A 16,952-nucleotide genomic window follows, 5' to 3' on the forward strand; every position below is an offset into this window, starting at 1 on the left:
ACACCTTAACAAGATCCTGTCCCAACCCTTTCAGGGACAGGATGCACACTTATGCTGAAAGTTACATCAAGAGGAGAGAAGAAGAAATGGGGGGGGGGGAGGATGAGAGGTGGGGTGGCACCTCCTTACCAGAGGCAATACCACAAAGAACACAACCATGAGACCATTAAGTCATCAAAATCCACCGATGTTATCCCCCATGGTTCTCCTTGTGGCCAAGCAGGGCCAAATCCCAGGGTGACTCTGAGAGGAAGACTTTCACAAAGATTTTGTGAATTCCAAAACAAGTCACCAGCTGCTTCTACTAAGACTTTCTGCCCACATTTCAGTGGCAGGATGGGGTGAGGTGGATGACAGTGAAAACCTATTATTTGATATTGCAAAGATATAATAAACTAGTCAGCACCCAACAGTGACAGCCCAAAAACAAATTCCCAGACAAGAAAACAAATCCCCTGTTCATACCTAATAGCCTTGTTTACAAGGAGCTGTAACTTGGTCTCTGAGGTGGAAGAATAGATAAGAAAGAGGATCAAAGCATGCTATCTAGAAAGGAACAAAAAAAAATCCCACTGTTTATTATCTTACTGTGAATCAGGGTCTATTTGTATAAAGAAAAAAGGAATAATCAGAGAAATGTTGCAGGTTTAAACTTCATTTCAATTCAATCAATCTATTTTAATATTTGAACTTAAAAGTTTTGACACTGTAGGGTTGGGGAGATAGATCAGTGTGTTAAGTGTTGACACACGTGTGAAGAACTAAGTTCGGGTCTCAGAATGCTTGTAAAGATAGACAAGGTTGCACTCACCTGTAATCCTAGGGCAGGATGGGAGGGACTGACAGGAAAGGCTCCGTAAGTGAGTTTGGGAGCCCACTAATCTGACCAGTGCAGCAGTGGACAAGAGACCCTCTCCCAAACAAGGTGGAAAGCAAGAGCCAACACCAGGAATCAAGGCTGCTGTGATTTCTGACTCGTACATGTGGGCTGTAACATGCAGGTTCCTGTAATCATATATATGAACACACACACACATGCATGCACAAATACAGGACCACACACAAATAGATGCACAAAAGCTTGGTTTTTTTAGGTTTGATACTCTATTTCAAGATCAAATGGAAAGCCTAAATTTGCAGGAACTAATCCATTAGTAAATCAGCCCAAATGTATCCTAGAATCTGACCAATTACATTAAATTTCCCTTTTCTTAGGAAAGCAACAAAGAGAATGATAAAGAGGAGTGATAATTCTGTGTGGGACTCAGCAATCCTCTTGCAGGCAGGCTTAAAAGGGAGAGTAAGTCCCACAGAGCAGTGCAGGAGGTATTGGGAGAGAGGTGAAGACCTGTGTATGAGTCTGAGAGAATGGGTAACATCTGTTAATTTCAAACCTTTGAGAAATCTTTCCCAATCCTTAGGACAGCTCTCTCTTCCAAAGCAGAGAAGAAAATAGTACCATTTAAATGCTTCTCACAGATCAAAAATCTTTAGCTTTCCCAGTGTATTTTCCTTCCAAAGAGAAGAAGCTGCCTATGAATGAAACACCCCCCCCATACACACTGGAATTCTTTCACCTATATGTATGAATCCACAACATTCTAATTATTGTTATTCTGTCTTCTGTCAAAATTCATAAGACAGGGTCTTAAATGCTGAACTGGAGCCCTAAGGAGCAATCCCCACATTCAACATGAACTGGCTTTTTCTTTCAACTCAGCTGAAATTTTATTAAAAAAAAAAAAGACCAACATATTTTGTGGATTTTAATCTCGTGGTACTGTAGCACATGGGCAACTTCATAAACAAAGCAATAACTCATTTAAAAGAATTCTGATGTTTTGGTAGGCTCCAACATTCTTTGACATCTGACATATCCAGCTGTCTGGTTGGCTGTTTCTGTAACAAGATGTATGAGACTGCCCTTTAAAAAGCTATAGGGTTTTGTTACTTAGAACACCAACACCTGCTTTAATGTGCCAGTGGAGTGATTAGGCATGTATGTTGGCATGTATGCTCCATGAGTATAAAAATGAGCTACCTGGCTAGAGAGATGGCTCATCGGTAAGAGTGTTTACTGCTCTAGCAGAGGACCCAGATTTGCTTCCCAGCACCCATAAGGTAGCTGACAGTGCTTGTAATTCCAGTTCCAGGGACTTGTGTCCTTCTGATTCCCATGGGATCCTGCATGCACATGCTTCACATATTCACATGCATGCATTCAAGACTGCACACTTACGTTAAATAGGTGATAGATAAATATATATAGAGAGAGAAAGATTGATTGATTGATGATAAATAGACAAATGATAGCTAGATGATAGATAGATAGATAGATAGATAGATAGATAGATAGATAGATAGATGATAGACAGATGATAGATGATAGATAGATGATGGATAGATAATAGGTAGAGAGATTATAGATAGAGAGATGATAGATAAATAAATGATGAATAGATAGATGATAGATAGGTAGATAGATAGATAGATAGATAGATAGATAGATAGATAGATAGATAATAAATAGAACATAGATATATACATTGATATTTTAGAGATGAGGGAATTGGAGATTGGAGTCTGGTGAAACTGACTTTCCTGGAAAAGCGTGTCTGGAACTGTAGCCATGCCTCCCCATTTTTCCTCCATCCCAACTTGTAACACTCCATCTTACAAAACTGTCAGTTAGGCTTCTAAGAAAAAGCTTTTCTCTGAATTCTGTATCGTGTGCTGGTGGGAAACATGACCATCAATGACTTGCTTGCTGTGCACGAGGATTTACAAAACTAATGAATCCAGCATTGCAAATCACATTCCAGGCTTTATTTGAACCTACTTAATAACAAGGGAGGGAGATTTGTAAAGGCATACACAGATGTTATACAAAGGGATAAGTAAGCAGAAGTGTTGAGGAAGGGGGAGCAAAAAGATACATGTGATATCAAAGTGGAAGGGGAGTGTCTGGAGGACAAAAGCAGACAGGGAGATGAGATGAGGGAAGGGGATCAATTAAAACAAGTTTTGTTTGAAAATGCTATAATGAAACCTAATACTTTGTATACTCATTTAAATGTGTAATTAGGACTGGGGAGATGACCCACTGGGCAAAGTCTGCATGTAAGCACGAGGACCTACATATTCAGAGCTCATAGGGCAAGATGGGGAGTGGAGACAGGAGAATTAACAGACTCTTGCATACTAGCAAGCGTGGTATACACTAGAGCAAGCAAGAGACCTCACATCAAAACTAAGTGGAGGGTGAGGACTCACATCTGAGGTTGTTCTCTGACTTCCACATGCATGCTTTGGCATGTGCACACTCTCTGTCTGTCTGTCTGTCTGTCTGTCTGTCTGTCTCTCTCTCTCACACACACACACGCACCCACACACACACACACGTGTGTGTGTGTTATAAATAAATGGTAGATAAATAGACAGACAGACAGATAGATTTATTGATATTTTTGAAGTGTGAGGGTATAAAGCCCCTGGTCCTCATGTGATGACCATGGGAACACTGGTAGGCAGGGATGCTCTCCAACATTCTAATAAATACACCTTAGTGTGTCTTTAAATGCAAATCTGGCCTCCATTTCTTACTAAGCGAAGCACTGCAATCAATTTTCATACCACCCTCTTATTTTCATATGTCCAAAGTTTACTATGACATATAGAAATAAATCAGAAACAGACCTTTTGTCAATTGAGGTTTGTAACATTCCTGAGTAAACGCACGATGTTACAAAGAGCAGAAACACTAGGTTTTGGAAACTACATAGTGTCTGTGGCAGTTAAGGAATTTCCCATGAGCGCACATTGAAAAACCTTGGAATGAGGAGTATAGCTTGGAATATTATTTGTAAGGAAAACCAAGTAGACTAAAATACACAGTTGAAGAGGGGGGGGGGGAGCTGAAGGTATCCATAATCAGGATTGCATGACTGAAACCTTGCATTTCCTGTAAAGCCATACCTGGTGGCAGAGTTTTGAAGTAGGCCATTTTCTAAATATATATATATATTTTTTTATTTCTTGAAGGTGTAATCCCATTCAGTTCTCCTGTGAAATATTGGTGTGACCAGGAATGGCTTAGGAAGAGAGACCAGGTTCACATCATGTTTCTGTCCACACCAATGCTCTGACTTGAAAAGTTGCCTGGATTTTCTGAAAAAATTTCTTAATAATCTAAAAACGTGCCCTAACTTATCACTGTCGTGCAGATGAATGTTTGTGGATAAATCAGGATGCCTGCTTAGTAAGATTATGGTGGGAACTGCACTAAATAGCGTGCATAATTAACATAATTGTCAATCTATTGTTGATAGTCACTGCATTCAAGTGTCTTGGTTGCAGGGAACTCTAAAGTCTATGCTCCAAAAATGTGATAAATTGAGGGTTTCCTTCTTCACACATACCCTCATGCATTTTATTTACTCTCACTTGTATCATTCAAAACTTACTTTGGTTTAGAATGTATTTGAGTTCCCTCTGTTCCTGGCGTTGGATTTACCAGGTGTCAATATTCTTCAATAGCATTATCCAAGAACTCTTGTTCAATGGATGTCTGGATGTAGCAGTATCCGCCCCCCGCCATCATCTCCCATCCCTGACCCCAAGACAGAACATATTCAAGAGATGTGACGTGGCCTGGGTCTCTTTCCCTAAGCCTTGTTTTCCTCTATGGAGGACATTACGTTAGTGAAGCTTTCTTATGTGCATGTGTATGACACTGTGTGATTTTGTGTAAACCATGTGTGTGTAATAGACCAGAGTCAGAAGACAACACCAGACCCCTGTAACCAGACATACTAAGGTTGTGAGCTGCCACATGGGTGCTGGAAACTAAACTCAGGTCCCCTGCCGGAGTAGTGAGCACTCTCCCGAGCTGACTCATCTCTCCAGGCCTTCATGAAGCTTTCCTGACCATGGACAGGTGTCCCCGTGTTTCCCATGCTGGACAGAGCCAGAGGAATAGCAGTGTTGTTTTCAGAGAATTTTATCTGTCTTACTAAATTTATAAATAACCATCTACAGCTCATCCTGGAGTTTAGAATTTTAAAATATTTTTCTACTCCTCTCCACATGGCCCTTCCCACGGCAGTTCATCCAAGCTTTAAGAGCTTATTTCTCACTGAACTTTCTCTGAGGCCCTGGCAGCAGGCAGGGAAATACTCCTGCAGCAACTATTTCATCTTAATTATGAGGACATGTTTAATAAATCAGAACATGCATCTGGCTGTTTCCTATTGACCAGTACAAAGTGGTAGACTGATCTGTAATATTGAGCTAAAGCGCACTTGCTACTTCAACCTGTATATAAGCACAAAGCCTCCTAGCTGTCAAGGTTAGATAATCACAAATAAATTCCAGAATTCTTCCCTGCACACTTCCCAACTGGTTCAATATTTGCATCACTTCCAGGTTGAGTTTTGTACAAAATCCTGGTCTTAAGTTATAGCAACTGCATTCAGTGCCAACTCACCTTTTTATTGATGCAATCACTAATTGTATGACACAAATTGCCACTCTTCCCCCCTTAACGAATCCTTATTATGCAAGGACTCTGATCTAGTCACTATTTTAATGTATAACAATAAACAAAAACCATGAGTGTACTACTTCAGGGAGTTTACAGCTTATTGGGATAAAAGGCCAATAAATATATCTGTTTTAGTTAGGGTTTCTAGTGCTGTAGAAAATGCCATGACCACAGCAACTCTTATAAAAGAAAGCATTTAATTGGGATTGGTTTACAGTTTCAGAGGTTTAGTCCATTGTCAAGATGGCAGACAGTCACTGGGCTAGAGAAAGAGCTGGGAGTTCTACATCTGGTTCAGCAAACAGCAGGAAGTGAATTGAGACACACTTCCTCCAACAATGCCACACCTATTCTATTATGGTCACACTTCTTAATAGTACCATTCCCTATAAGCCTATGGGGGTCATTTTCTGTCACACACACACACACACACACACATATGTAATATAGTTAATATATAATATATATTAATGTATATATAAATAATATATTCTTTCACATATATATTCATTATTAGAGCAAATGAAGTAAAACAATGAGTGAGAAGCAGGAAGAATAGGTGAGGCTGGACATTGCAGACTTAGATATGACATTCATTGAAGTCCTAAGAGAGGAGTAAAATGATTAGGGGAGTAAGCCATTCAGATATTTAGAAGCAGAGAACGGGCAGAGCAGTTGGAAAGGATGGTGGTCCTGAGGCAAGAACAACATCAGTAAGATGGAGCAGCTGGTGACGAATCAGAGTGTACGGCAATCGTGAGCAGGTGAGGTGAATGTGGAAACTCGCAGTCAGACCATAAAATGCTTTGAACGGCATCAAAAGGACTTTGAGTTTTATCTCTGAGCAAAATAAGAGCAGTCAATCTGTCTTAAATTTTAAGAGAAGTACTATGGCTTCTATGTATGTGCTCACGTAGCCAATATTTGTTGGCCATATACTTAGCATCATGCTTGTCACAAGGTGTTGGGGGACACAAAGTTCTCTGGACTCTTCTTCAACTCAGGACTCAGAGATTCTGCAGGAGTTATTTATAGAGGGTGCTGTGAAATGAATAAAAGTCTGATTTAATTCAGTATATGAGCAAAGCCCATGGGTTATGAGGGAGCGAGGCTGTGATTTGATTCCACCACAGAGTGCCTCCACAATTCCTCCGTATAATGCCTTTCTTCTGCTTGGCGGGAACACCTATTTTCCACAGGCTCATCCATTACCTTCACTAATCTGACTAATAGCCCCTTTCTCCCGGCTGATCCAGAGCTGGTGTAGAGGCAGCTAAAAATGTTCCACAGCAAGATGTATTTTATCAGGTTCCTAAAAGTCAATTTTTCGCTGTAAAGAAAATGCAAATTATCTGAAGGAGCCTTATCATTCGCAACTATGAATTGCTTTAGTGATGAGCAAGCAGGTAAAGAGTGTTAAAAATCTATTCCTCTCTCATAAAACCATCTCCACTCCAGCAGTTCTGTCACCAGGGTTCAGAACTAAGGATGAATGGTCTTGGGCCAATTTGGGGGTAAATGACCTGGTGCTAGGACCTAAAACCAGCCTCCCTAAGAACTTCCAGTACACAGCCACTCACCGCTGTATCTGCTGCATAGTCTGTATATTCCCTTTTGCTGGAAGGCGAGTGTAATGGCTCTTCCTCTGTCTCACCAGCCAGTTCCCCAAAATGACACAGAGACATCTTATTAATTATGAAAGCTTGGCTTATAGCTGAGGCTTGTTCCTAACCAACCCTTATAACTTAGATTAACCCATTTCTATTCATCTATGTTTTACTATGTAGCTTTTTGCCTTCCTTCTGTTCTGTATGTCCAACTCATTGCTTGTCTTGTTGGTGTCTCCTCTGTGTCTCAATTATTTCCTCCTATTTCCTTTCTCTGCCCAGAAGTCTCACCTATACCTCCTGTCTAGTTATTAGCTGTTCAGCTCTTTATTAAACCAATCACAGCAATATATCTTCACACAGTGTAAAAATATCCCACAACAGGAAAGTAACTGTGTGTATTATTTATCTCAATGGATTAGTAGGCTGTTGTTTTGCAAGAAGCTATAACCTAGTTCCAGTAGTACTCGGTAGTCAACAGTTGTGTTAAAATTTGGAAGATCAATTGGTGCACAGTCAGTATAGGGATTGAGGCTGTGTTTAAGCGTGCACAGGCAGGCACAGACTGAAGAATGGGGTAAAGTACTTTCTATAGGAACCAAAAGCTCATAGTATATACTGAGTTTAATCTGGCTGGGGGGATAAAATTTCATGTGCATTCCTAACTCCTGGAATTTCTGAGTATAGAAATTCAGAGGGGGCTTGCTGTATATTGAATATTGGTGTCCTCGCCAAATGTATATGTTGAAGACCTAATACTCAAAGTGGTTGTGTTTAAAACTGGAGCCTTTGGGGAGTAACCAAGTAAGATGAGCTCGGGGCCCTGTGTTGGTTACCTTTTTGTTGCTGTGATAAAATGCCACAACCAAAAGCAACTTATAGAAGGAAGAATGTATTTGGGCACACAGTTACTGAGAAATAAGAGGTCACCATGTTGGCAAGGCAAGGCAGCCAGAGCAGGAAACTTGGAGACCACATCTCAAGCACAAGCAGAAAGCACAAAGAGCAAACTGGAAGTACAGTGTGGCTGAATACTCTCAAAACCCACCCCAGAGACATATTTCCTCCAGCAAGACACACCTCCTAAACACCTGCAAACAATTCCACCACCTGGGGTCTGAGTGTTCAAAGACCTGTGTCTGTGTGGGGGTTTCTCATTCAAATCACTGCAGGCAGCCCCCAGTGATGGTATTAGTGTCCTGAGAGCTTTCTCTCCCTCTACCATCCCAGTGAACACCAAGAAGGTGGCCACCTGGAAACCAAGAACTGTTCAGCGGGGACTTAGATCTTCAGCTTTCTCTAGAAAGGCGAGACATAAATATCTAAGCCTCCCAGATGACAGTATTGTATTATTGCAATTAAATGCAGAACTTCAAAATGAGATTATCATTTGTGATCCAACTGAACTCTAAATCTAGTGATCAACAGAAACGATGGCACAGTACATGGTCACATGACTATGAAGACAGATGTTGTACTTGGACAAACACAAGTTAAGAAGCCCTGGGGCCACAGAGGGTAGACACAGAGGAAGGACCTGTTTTTTAAAGAGTTTGGAAGGTATCCAACTTGCTGACATCAGGATTTCAGGTTTATGGTTTCTAAAACAATAAAAAAGTCTACTTTTCAAACGACCACAGTTTTGGCCATTTGTTACAGCAGCTACAGAAAATTAAATTAATACACATACATGCAAGGATGCATAGAAACATGGAACGCTTTTCCAAACTAAGCATGGAATTTGCAAAATGCCAAGCCAATACGGGGCCATCCCAGGTATCAGTGAGGCTGGAAATGAGTTAGTTCTCCAGAGGACAGAGGGAATGGAGGCAAGGAGTTTCCACCAATAACATTTGACCATGCTTTGTAATGCTTATTTAATAGCATTTGCATAGGAGGTCTTTTTTCCAAATATATGAGCATAGGAACAATTCAGAACCTATCTGAGGTTCTATAACATGGGAAAAGATGGCCTAGGATTAAAAAGACAATGAATGAATGATAGAAAACACAGTAGATATGAGCTAGGTCCCCAAGAAGGAAATGGTTAAAATCTCTAAGCCTCAGCCAGCCACCATCAGTACATGGGTCTCCAACACATTAGACAAAGAAAGCATTCAGGGTAAACACATCTCTATTCTTCCTAGAGACTTGAGCCTAAATACTTAGGCTCTGTCTCTTGGTCAGTTTGGCTGAAATAAACTAAGAGGCCTGTTTTAAATGTTTTTCTCTTGGTCCCATTCCTTTTAGAGTAAGCCTTGGACCACCTCTATCAGAATTCCTTAGGACGTTTATTACTAGGACAGATTTATGGGTCTCCGCTCACAGACTAAATCAGAACCTCTGGACATTTTAACACACCTCACAGAGAATTTAGATGCATACTAAAATTTAAGTACCTCTGTTGCTTCTCAGACTTTTATACTAACTTACATCCATCACTACCACTCGCTGTCTGGTGTGAGAGATCCTCTATTCTCCTGGGATTTGAAATTTCTTGTCGCTTGGCAGTTAATTTCTTGTGTATGTCTATGTTCTTCTCTAAAGTCCACTAATATGTGGGTTTCTATTCCCCAGTATATTTCCTTCCATAACAAGGATGTTTTCTTCATCTCTGAGTTAGGTAGAGGGTCCCCCTACTTTGTATAGCCAGCAGCTTCCTGTTCCTCATTCCACACTATTCTACAACCCATCTAAATATTGACATTATTCTTGACCTCTCTGGTGGCAAGGAGAGGAGTATGATGGGAGTGCATCCTGTTTTCATTTCAGAATTTTATATTTATTCCTAGTTCCAATGTATAGGAATTTATATTCAAGGGCCCACAATCTCCTGAAGCCCCTTGTGAGTTTTCAGGTAAAGAAACTCTGGTTGAAATTTTATAGCGCTGCTGATTGATGATTCATTTCTATAATGGAAACAATAAAGGTGACAATAACCAAGCATTACTGAGCACTTACCATGGATGAGGCTTGAAGCTAAATGCTGTCCTTATTTCATTCCACTCTTATACTTCCCTAAGGATTAGATAGTGATAGTATCTCCATTTTACACTCGAGAAACATGGGCCTTCAAGAGTTTATATAGCAATCCCCAGCTCAATAAGCTAAGAAGTCATTCTCCCAAGCCACAGGAGACCACACACTGGTTTTTTGCATATATCCCAGTATTCCCTTGGCTAAGAAATGATGCAGAATCACCTGGCCTCTTGTCAAGTCATGTACATCACTTTACTATTCCATGTGGCCTACCGAGACTTTGGCAAAATAGAAAGTAACCTTGGATCTCCTTTGATTGGTCCTTTGGTGTCTTGTTTTGTGTCATACTGACCTGTTGCTCATCTTTCAATTTCCCTAAATGCAGTTTACTTACTCGTATTTTGGGTATAAGTAGTCCCTAATGCTCAGACAGAGAGAAAGAACAGTCTATGAGGACATGAGAGTGATGTGATTGTGGGAACTATTTTAAGTATGATGGGTAAAGTCTCTTTAGCAAGAGGACACTGCATCTCTGGGGATAACCTATTCCAGTCTATGGGAAGATCATCCGCAAAGAAATTGGTACAAGGTCCCAAGTGCAATCATCTCTGAGGCAGACGTCTGCAGATGTGAAGATAGGAAAGGTAGATGCTGGCTTATGTTGTGTCTTATATGGCTCAAGCATTGAGGTTTAGCTTTCACTTGGTGTTAGGAAGTCCTTGAGGGGATGAATGGGGGAGATATATGGTACATCTAATCTGTGACAGGAACCAATGAGGCCATTGCATGAAGAAGAGAGGTTGCCTGAAATCCGTGAAATGAAAACAATAACATTAAAACTTCGTGGTTCTATGGAATCTGACTTCTAAAAACAACTTTCAATTGCCTAACAAAAGTTAGATTAATTACAAGAAGAGTCACACAAAATGCAGTTTGTGAAATATTAAATGAAGTCTGTCACTCAGTAAAATATGAATCTCTATAAATCCACCAAATAGTAGGATCTTAACTCTGAATCTTTCAAAATGCCAAAGGCATAATGTATATCAATATTTAACATACTGTGAACCGCTGTAATGCATGGAATTTTCTATAATGTTTTTAGTTAATATGTCATTGATTCTGCTTAAAGTCTTACAGTATAAAAATAGAGCCAATTTTTAATGAAATGTCCAACTTCCTATTCAGACACTAGTGAAAATGAAGAATTTCTAACTTCATACAAGTTCAAACATTCCCCCTGAATTTTATACCTGGAACCACATCAAGAATTCATGAGTTAGGATGTTGTTATTTCTGTAGTCCAAGTAGATGGCCTAAATTATGGTAAGTTTCTTGAGATTGGGGAGCAGTGAAGAACATACAGTACATTTTAATGCACATTGGCTATTCTTTAAATCTGATTTGTAAGATTATAATCCCATTTTTATTGAACATTAGTGATATTAATATCCTGAATTAGATTCACTAATTTTGCTATAAACATGTACATTTTAGTACATATATATGCTTATATATAATATGAATTATATAGTTATATACAACTGTAATATATAACAATATATAGCTGTATCATGCATATAATATTTTTTGTACATTGCATTGTATCTATTATATATATTACACACATATGTATGTATGCATGTAGTGGTTGTATAGTGATTTATTGAACTGGAGTATTATGTTTCTCACTCACTGTCCCAATAGTTCTGACACATAATGATTTTAAACTAATTTAAAATAAGATTTGCAGGCTATCTCCATACCTGGTATTTACTTCTATATTTTTGTTGCTTTTCTTGTAAAATGGGGATGATGGAGTACATTATCTGTGAAACCACAAGATAGACAAGTAGTAAAACTGAAGTATGCTTTGGTCAAGCAAAGTTCAGAAACAAAGAGGACTACAACAGTCCCATATTGATGACTCTTGAGCTGGGCAGTTTAGGTAACTAAAAAGGGAGCTGGTAGGCAGTGTTATTTGGTGTTCTGATGAAGCAACAATAACAATGAATATGTTCAAGACAGTGTGAGAATGAAACGATAAACCCTGAGCCTGGTTAGCATTTTGTTCCCACTTTCATTTAATCTGAACTCTTATATAAAACATAGGATATCATTCTCGTTGATCGCAAATCATCTTTGCTTTATTCTGAGATGTTTGCTTATTCAACTCCATCACCTCCTGATTTTGTGTCCCTGGAAATTTCAGCAACTAGGGCAAGGGCAATTTTCTTCTCTATCTATTGAGCCATTGGCGATTTTTGAAATAAAATGTCATTTTCTCCAACAAATTTCAACTTGTTACCATTTAAAATGGGCAAGTGATCTATGCCCAGGGAAGAAAAAGAAAAAGGCAGGATCTATTGGAGAGCCAAACAGACCCTTAGCAATCGGTGTGCAATGAGATGTTAGTGCTAGAGTTTATAAATAATTCATCAATCGCTTGGCTTTGAACAGTTCTGTCAAACTCTGCTAGAAAAGGTGGCAAATTATTCCTCAACAAAATCGTTTGTTTTTGCCCATGAAAAAAAATAGTATGCATTAATACCATAAAAAAATAAGAATTGAAATTCCAGTGAGGCAATGTGTTAGGAGAGTTTTGCACATCAAAAGCAGCAGCATGCCCTATGTAATTGCCTCTCTCTTGCCATCACTGCACGCAGTCACTCTTCCCATTATTTGACTAATTTGTGTGTTTGGCTGTCAACCTTAGAGGCAGTCCTGTAATTCCATGTCAAGCTCAGTACAATGCTGTAACAAAAAATATAGTTGGGTCAGGGTATACAGGAAGTTTGCTTTTGGTTCTGTGAGATGAGCAGGTATTTGACTAGGTGTATGAATCTCATTTCATCTACTCATTACAAAAATAAGAAATGATTTATGATTGGATGGAAGGAAGGAAGGATGGATGGATGGATGGATGGATGGATGGATGGATGATGGATGCATGAAAAGATATACAAAGTCTGAGTCATAAAACGTTCTATGTGCCAATGAATATATATCATTAAAGTGTCACATAAAAATGTGTCAAAACTGCATGTTGATGGCCCTATTGTTCTCACTTTCCAAAAAAAGCATGTAGAATGGGGTTCAACAGAGCTTTAAAAGACAAGATGAACAGAAAAGATTGCCTCCTGGGTCTTGCCCAAATAGCCCCACAGTTATAAATTAAACCAATGTCAGTATTCTGTGTGAACTTCAGCCTGTTTAGCATGACAAGAATGAAGGATAAGAAGCTGGGAGGTGGGCTGTAGAGATGGCTCAGAGGTTAAGAGCATTGCCTGCTCTTCCAAAGGTCCTGAGTTCAATTCCCAGCAACCACATGGTGGCTCACAACCATCTGTAAAGAGGTCTGGTGCCCTCTTCTGGCCTGAAGGAATACACACAGAAAGAATATTGTATACATAATAAATAAATAAATATTTTTTAAAAAAGAAGCTGGGAGGTAATCCAGTACTTCACCCCCACAACACTTTCCTCTAGAAATTGTGGTCACTACAATTTCTCATAAGTTTACTTTGAGTCAAAGCCAATGAGACTGCTGAAACCCCGATATTCCAGAATACTACTAGTTATGTTGAGAATAGTATCATATCTATAATATCAGGCTTTATCCCATTAGATGTAAATAGGAGGATCCAGATTCTAGTCTGTCCCAGCTTTGTAGGCTTACAAATGAGTTGCTAGACCTCCAGGCATTGGTTCTATATTCTGAAACAGTTATTAATCTACTGCATTAATACAATCTTTGTCCATGTCATCTCTCAGATGCCTTGTTGTGGAATACTATTTTAACTGGGCAAAGATGTGTTACATTTGTTTCTGCTGACTTTGTTAATGATGTAAAGATGTGTTACAATTGTTTATGCTGCATTTGTTTAATTATGAAAAGTTGTGTTGCATTTGTTTTGCCTTGCCTGCCTAAGGCACCTGATTGGTCTACTAAAAAAGTTGAATGGCCAATAGCTAAGCAGGAGAAGGATGGGTGGGGCTGGTAGGCAGAGAGAAGAAATAGGAGAAATCTAAGAAGAGGAAGGAGAGGAGAATGAGAGAGAAAGAAGATGGACACACTCAAGGCAAGAATCAGGCAGCCATCAGACAGACAGCACAAGAACTAATGAATGTAAGATATATAGAAAGAAAGAAGGTAAACAGTAGGTAAATAGTACTGAGTCAAAGGTAGATTAAAGAGAAATAGGTTAATTTAAGTTAAAGAGCTAGTCAGAAGCAAGCCTAAACTAGGTAAAGCATTCATAACTAATAAGAAGTCTCTGTGTCATGATTTGGGAACTGGGCAGTGACCAAATAGAAAGCCTGATACATTGTTTCTTTTTTAAGACATGGTCTCATGTAGTTGAAGTTGGCTTTGAACTTTCTTTGTAGCCAAGAATGACCTTTGGTTTATGATCCTCCACTTTCTACCTCGCAAGTGCTAGAATTACAAATTCACCACAATGTCCAGTTTTATTCAATTCTGAGAATCATAAATAGGGTATTGTACATAATAAGTAAATTCCCCACTGATGTGGGAGTGATTTTTTTTTCTAATCTGTTGCTTTCATTGGTTAATTAATAAAGAAACTGCCTAGGCTCATTTGATAGGCCAAACCTTAGGTGGGTGGAGTAAACAGAACAGAATGCTGGGAGAAAGAAAGCTGAGTCAGTGAGTCACCATGATTCTCCCACTCCAGACAGACGCAGGTTAAGATCTTTCCTGGTAAGTCACCTCATAGGCTACACAGATTATTAGAAATGGGTTAGATCAATATGTAAGAGCTAGCCAATAAGAGGCTGGAACTAATGGGCCAGGCAGTGTTTAAAAGAATACAGTTTCTGTGTAATTATTTCAGGTAAAGCTAGCTGGGTGGCGGGACACAGCCCTGCCACTCTTTTTTTCAACACCCCACCAACTGAGCTATGTCCCGAGACCTCTTAGCTCCTTTAACATCTCTTTTCTCATCTGTAAAATAGACTCGATAATTGAATTTACAGGACACAGTGATAATTCAGGTTAAACACCTACATATACATTATGCCATTCTATGTAACATGAAATGATGCAATGAGAACAGGAAAATTCTGGGAAGGAGGAAGTTGATTGCTCCCAGTCCTGCTCAGACTCTGAGAAGCAAGATGTGAGCTGCCCTGCTGAGAAAGGTACCAAACCATGTGGCTAGCATAGATAAGAACAATGGGTTAATATAAGCTACAAGAGCTAATATGTAGCCTGAGCTAATGGGCCAATCAGTTTTATAACTTATGGAGATCTCTGTGTGATTTTCTTTGGGGCTTGCTGGCTGTGGGGAACTGGGCGGGACAAAAAAACCCAACAAGCAGGCCCCATTCATGTTACAATTCTAGATGGCTAATAAATATTTGTTGTTCTTTGTTTTATTGTTGTTTTCTAATAAGGAATGGGATTTAAAAATTAATAGACTAGAAAATGCTATGAAGAGAAATTAGATGGGAGACAAATCATAGAGAAAAGTAATATGTAATATGTGCCTGTGTCAAGATGGGTAGTGCTTCATGTAACAAAGGCCCATCTATACCAAGGGAAAATAACATACCATGTAGGCAGCTCCTCTTCAGGGGACTACTCTTTAAGTTTACAATTTAAACTTATGCTTAAGAGCAAAATGATGATAATTAAAAAACAGCAAAAATCAAGCCTAAAAGACAATATTATCTACCATGACATAAGGCTTTCAAGAGCCACTTCAATGCTTTCCACTTGTTGAGTTTCCTGATCAGGATATACCTCCTCTACCATTTCATCTGTCAAATTTGTACTTGTACATCCCTGGGTGCTCAGCAGAGTGAGGGGACAGAAATACACAGAGACTCCAGTGGAACCCAGATGTGCCACATGTGGGCCACAGGGACCTGTTCTGAAAGGAGGAGCCCCCTTGGGTACCCTCACTATTGGTTTTTGATTTGGGAAGAGAATCTGCTTATCCACAATGAGTGGAAAAAAGTCCAGGAAAGAGGACAGGCCAGAGTTTCTCAATGCAGGTTATAAAGACCTAACATTGGATTCTTGAGCCTGTGTATAATGAAATACAAAGCTGGCACTTTGCATTAAAGGTCTGTCACTTTGAGGTGAGGGGCTTGGGTTTTCAAAAGAAATCATATAGAGAAAATGAAATGCAGGAAAGCCTCAGAATGCAGAGTTCTCTCCAGATGCAATGCTTTGAAGAGCATTGGTTTTGTTGTTTGGGCCTGGGAGGAATTAACTTCAGTATATAAAGCAAGATTTACTTTACCCATTGAGACAGCTCTATCTGTCTAGTTTTTATATAGACTTAAATCAGATATGTGACTGAATACAAGATACTGTTTTGTTTTATTTTGTTTTGTTTTTCCACAACTCACCATTAAGAAAGTATGGAGTCATCTTGTCTACCACTTTTCAAACTTTTTCAATTTCTTAACTTTGGTAGGAAAACACACGATTTGGGGAAAACCTAGCTTGAAAGATGCTAAGTCAATTAGAGATGAAGATAGTTTTAGGTGGAGCTGGGGAAAAGGCCCTATGAGCAAGCAGCTTGCTGTGCAACCATTAAGACAGGCATTGAACTCCCCAGCAGTCTTGTAAATGTTGGGTAGGTATGATATGTGAGAGGCAGATTCAAGGGATTCTCAGGAACAAACTAGCTAGCTAGATTAGCTTATTGGCAAGATCTGGGTTTAATGAGCACTCATGCCTCAATATATGAGATGGAGACTGACCAAGGAAGATATTCAACAACAATCTCTGGATACATCCACACACACACACACACACACACACACACACACACACACACACACACAAA

Source organism: Microtus ochrogaster, unplaced genomic scaffold (assembly GCF_000317375.1).
Source record: "Microtus ochrogaster isolate Prairie Vole_2 unplaced genomic scaffold, MicOch1.0 UNK1, whole genome shotgun sequence".
In the NCBI taxonomy this organism is placed as follows: domain Eukaryota; kingdom Metazoa; phylum Chordata; class Mammalia; order Rodentia; family Cricetidae; genus Microtus; species Microtus ochrogaster.